Raw genomic sequence first — 5,507 nt, 5'->3', positions numbered from 1 at the left:
GGGGACACCACTTATATAACCTCCAAACACCACCCTCAGACCATATACAGTAGCATAGAAGACCCCCTTCACAGAGCAATTCCTCCTAAGCTGGGGCTGTAAAACTTGTTGGCTAATGACTTGGTTATTTTTAGTGATGAGCGAGCACTAAAATACTCGGGTACTTGTTGCTTGGGTCGAGCAAATTGGAGTGCTCGAGTGCTCTGTCCGTGTAATGAGCCCAATGTAAGTCTATGGGAAACTCGAGCATTTTTCTGGCAGCCACCCCCCGGTGGTCTGCAGAGGACCTAAAAATTGCCCAAATCGATGGGACCAGTGCTCATATGACATGGGAACAGCATGGGGAAGACCCCTGGAAGCATCTCTGACTCCCAGGTCACTGCAGTCAACAATATTGTCAGAGCATTGCGCCACTTTTATGGAATCACAATAAAACATACAAAAACGAAACCAAAGTGGATTTTCCTGGGAAAAATGTTAAGGAACATCCTTTCCAGGGTAATGACTTGTATATAAGGCAAAATAAATAACAAAAAACAAAAATGCTCCTCTACACCTTGGACTATGTTCACACGTAGCGTTTTTGATGTGTTTTTGCACTTTTGCAAAGCTTTCAACAGTGAAAAATACATTTACCAGTAAATGTCATTTTAACATTTTACTACCTAATCTGGCCATGAGGTGTGTGAGACATGATCAGACACACCCTGTTTAATTTATGAAGGAGGGACTCTGAAAGTCACAAACACTATTTTTATAAGGCCATCAGGCAGCCCTTACTATTCTTAAAGGGCCAGCAGTTGGCTATGCTTTGTTGTTCCCATTATTAAAGAGTGGGCCTCCTATACTGTTATTGCGTATGCAGTGACTGCAACAGGTGCAAAAAATTTGGAGGAACTCTAATGCTCCTTGCAAGAGACATAGAGGTTGGAGGGCCTCCTGAAAACAATGTTCCCATTATTAGGAAGTGGGTCTCCCATACTGTTTGCCTATGCAATGAATGCAACGGCTGCCAAAAATTTGGAGGAACTCCAATGTCCCTTGCAAGAGACCTAGATATGGTAATATGGTAGATATGGTGGTGATATGGTGGTCGAGGAAGAGGATGAGGAGAAGGAGGAGGACAAGAGAAAATAGACAAAATCAGGAAGCGTATACCCATGTCTGGGTGTGAAGACAGAGGTGCATAGGAATAGAGTTAGACCTCATAGAAAAAAGACACTGTATTTGAGTTTATGCTATGCTGCTATCATTCGGTGGTGTTGAGAAGTCTGGCCCAATCCAGCCCTTGTCAATTTTTATAAGAGTCAGCCTGTCAGCATTTCAGTTGACAGGCGGATGCGCCTATCGGTTATAATTCCACCAGCGGCACTAAAAACCCGCTCTGACAAAAAGCTAGTGGCAGGGCAGGCCAGGACCTCCAAGGCGTAGAGAGCCAGTTCATGCCAAGTGTCCAGCTTGGATACCCAATAATTATAAGGCACAGAGGAATCACGGAGGACATTGGTACGGTTGGCAAGGTACTCCCTCAGCATCTTCTGAAACTTTTCCCTCCTTGTGAGAGTAACCCTCGCCTCAGGGCTTGTGCGATAAGAGGGTCAAAGAAAACTGTACCAGAACTTTGACAGTGTTCCCCTGCCTCTGCTGGATTGCATTTGTGGCTCTCTCTCCTGTATTCCTTGGTTGTCCAACGAACTGTGACCTCTGCGTTTTCAGATGGGAATTTTTTTAATAATTCCACAACAAGGGCATTCTGGTACTGTCCCATTTTATTAGGCCTGTCCGGCAAGGAATAGTAGACAGAAAGTTCTCCTTGTAGTGTGGGTCTAGAAGTGTCACCAAGCAGTAATGACTGTCACCCAAATTTGGACAACGCAAGGGTCACGGGAAAGGCAGCATAACATAAACTTAGCCATGTGTGCCAGACTGCTAAGAGGCAAGACGTCCATGTCCTCACCAAGAGGATGACTGACCATGCTCTCCTCCTCAACCTCCTCCTCTTCTTCCTCCCTATCCTCAGGCCATCCACGCTGAACAGATGGTATGACAGTTGTGCAGGTAATACCGTCTATAGCGCAGGAAACCAGCTCCTGTTCTTCCTCCTCCTCCTCTTCCTCATTGTCTCCCAATCCACATTGGGATGAGATGAGGCTGGGCTGTGTGGAATCACCCTGTATGGTTCCTTGCTCCATCTCATCGTGCTCTGCCTGCAATGCATCATCTTTAATTGTGAGCAGAGAGCGTTTCAGAAGACAGAGATGCGGGATGGTGATGCTAATTATGGCGTCATCGCCGCTCACCACCTTGGTGGTGTCCTCAAAGTTTTGGAGGATGGTACAGATGTCTGACATCCATGTCCACTCCTGAGGTCTTATATGTGGAGTCTGACCTGAATACCGATGGTCTTGTTGATGCCGGTAGTCAACAACTGCCCTCTTCTGCTCACAAATCCTTCCCAACATCTGCAATGTAGAGTTCCAGCACATGGGGACATCACACAGCAGTCGGTGAGCTGGAAGCTGCAAATGCTGCTGAAGCACAGCAAGGGCAGTGCAAGCTGTAGCTGACTCTCTAAAATAGGCACACACATGGCGTACTTTGACAAGCAGATCTGGCAGATCCGGGTAGGTTTTGAGAAACCACTGAACAACGAGGTGAAGCACATGGGCCAGGCATGTTTCGTGTGTGAGCTCGCCTCGCTTCAGAGCCGCCACCAGGTTCTGGCCATTGTCACACATGACCATGCCTGGCTCTAGGGTCAGCAGTGTCAGCTACAGATTTTACTGCTCTTTCAGAGCTGTCCACAACTCTTCAGCATTGTGCAGTTTGTCACCTAAGCATATTAGCTTCAGCACAGCCTGTTGTGCTTGCAGCTTGTGACTGAGGTGGTCATTTTAGAGATGGAGGCTGAAGAGGAGGAGGAGGCTGAGGAATATGAGGTGTAGGAGCTGTAGACTGTGGGGGCAACCCTGATTGACCTAGGGCCTGCGAACCTTTGCGTTGGGAGGATGTGTTCCGTCCCAAGGTCCGACTGGGTCCCGGCTTCCACTATGTTAACCCAGTGTGCCGTCAGCGAGATGTACCGTCCCTGCCCACAATCACTTGTCCACATGTTAATGGTTAGGTGGACTTTCCCAGTAACTGCGTTGTTGAGGTCATGGCTAATTTTGTGGGACACGCGCTCGTGTAATGTGGGTATGGCACACCGGGAGAAATAGTGGCGGCTGGGGACCGAGTACCGAGGGAAGGCCGCTGCCATCAGGTTGCAGAAAGCTTCCATCTCGACAAGCCTAAAAGGCAACATTTTGAGATCAAGCATTCGCAAAATGTGTGAATTTAGTAGTGTGGCCTGTGGGGCATTGGCTGCGCATTTTCACTTGCATTCTAAGGACTGGGGTAGGGACAACTGAATGCTGCACTGGAACAAAGACACGGACGTGCTTGCTGATGGTGCTAGTTGAGAGTGTGCAATGTCAGGTGCAGGGAGGGAGGCATCTTTGCATGCGCCATGGACAGTGTATTGGCATGCACGCACATCAGAATAAGCAGTGGTGTCACCCGCAGACACTGTTTCTGGGCCCTGTGGTTTGGCCCACTTAGTTGGGTGCTTTGCTGCCATGAGCCTGATCATGCTGGTGGTGGTCAGGCTGCTAGTTTGCTACCCCTGCTGATGCTGGCCTGGCAGGTGGTGCAAATGGCCTTTTTGGGGTCTTTAAAAAACAACCAGACTCGGGAAGACCTAACAGTTGTACTGGAACTTCCGTCATGCTAGCGTTTCGGTAAACGCTTTCCCGCTTTGTGTCTGCGGCCACCACACTGCTTCTTCCTGCCTGTTGTGGTGCTATGCCTCCCTCCCCCTGTGTGCTACTGTCCTCGCTCTGCATATCTCCTTGCAAGGTTGGGCAGTTACTATATCATCCACCACCTCGTCTTCCACTTCTGCACCCTGGTCCTCCTCCTGACTTTCTGGCAATTGTATATCATCATCATCCACCTCTTGCGACAGTAATTGTAATTTTCCACCATTGCCTTCATGTGACCGTGGCTGATGGAATATGCGTTCCAGACTCATGGCTACTGAGACGTGACTGTGTGAAAGACAGGGTGGTAGTTGTGGTGGCGGAGTGACTGAAAGCATTATCCGCTATCCAGCCACCAACCTTCTGACATTGCTCTGGGTTCATTAGTGGTGTGCTGCGGGCCCCTAGCAATTGGGACAGGAAGGTGGAACGACAAGATGTGGGTGTTTGTTGTGGCACAATTTCATGTTGCCCACGGCCTCGGCCTCTGCATGCACCATCACCACTACGTCCACTTCCCCTTCCCTTGCCACGCACCTTGCCCATTTTAAATGGAGGATAATATGTTCCACATTCACTAGAAAAGGCTGATTTTGGAACGCAGTTATATGTAATACCTTTGACAGAGAATCACTGTTTTAAAAAGCAGGCCTGTAGTTTACTAATACTATTCTTCTCAGAGGCCTAGTGTAAATAGCTTGACCAACACACTGCAACAAAATGAAAATGGAAGCCAGAAATGGCTGATTTTGGAATGCCGTTATATGTGATACGTCTGAGAGAGAACCACGGTCTTAAATAGCAGGCCTGTAGTTTACTAATTCTATTTTTCTCAGAGACTTAGTGTGACTAGCTTGACCGACACACTGCAACAAAATGAAAATGGAAGCCAATATTTTCCACGTTCAGTTCAAATTTCTGGATTTATATCGCTGAAATATGGAACAGATCTGGCTGTATTCTGCATTGCTAACAAGCACTGGAGCAGAAAATTTGTGTACTCTGGATTGCTTTTTAAGCAAATAATCAGGATTAAGATAAAAAAAAAAAATTAACCCTGGCCCCTGATATCTGGGGTTATGTCTACAAGTATTTGTTACAGCAGGATCAGTCCGAAGTTGAACGTGCAATGGACCCTCTTGTGCTGTATTATACACTGCAGTCTGTCACATACCCTGCTTGCCTGCCTAACTCCTGCTATTACCTTCACCACTGAAAATATGCTGCTGGATTAGTCCTCAGAAGGACTGTTAGTTGAGATGGATACATACAGTATATATGTTGTGGAATTCCTATACTAACTATAAACAAGCAAATCTCTCCCTGACTCAGCAGCAGCTCTCCGTACTCTGCCTGTTTCTGGGGTAGACTGTGACGAGCCTAGCGTCACCTGGTCTTATATAGACCTGATGACGCTGTGCGGCCTGCCAATCACTGTAATGCCCACAACTAACATGGCTACGACATTACAGTGTGTGGCAAGCAGTCCCTGCATGTTCATTGGCTCTCTAAAGAGTGCCAAACATGAAGGGAGGAGACCCAAGTTCCCGCCCCAGCAACCCGGAAATACTCGTCGAGCGTCGAGTTGTCGATCACCGTGATGCTCGGGCGAGTACCGAGTGGTGGCGAGCACGTTTGCTCATCACTAGTGATTTATACTCCACTTGGAATTTAAATGATGCTTTGGTCAATAATCTTATATCAGAA

This window comes from Phyllobates terribilis, unplaced genomic scaffold (genome assembly GCF_046119375.1).
Source record: "Phyllobates terribilis strain yellow unplaced genomic scaffold, ASM4611937v1 Scaffold_9__5_contigs__length_417890890, whole genome shotgun sequence".
Lineage (NCBI taxonomy): Eukaryota > Metazoa > Chordata > Amphibia > Anura > Dendrobatidae > Phyllobates > Phyllobates terribilis.
This window is presented reverse-complemented; position numbering follows the sequence as displayed.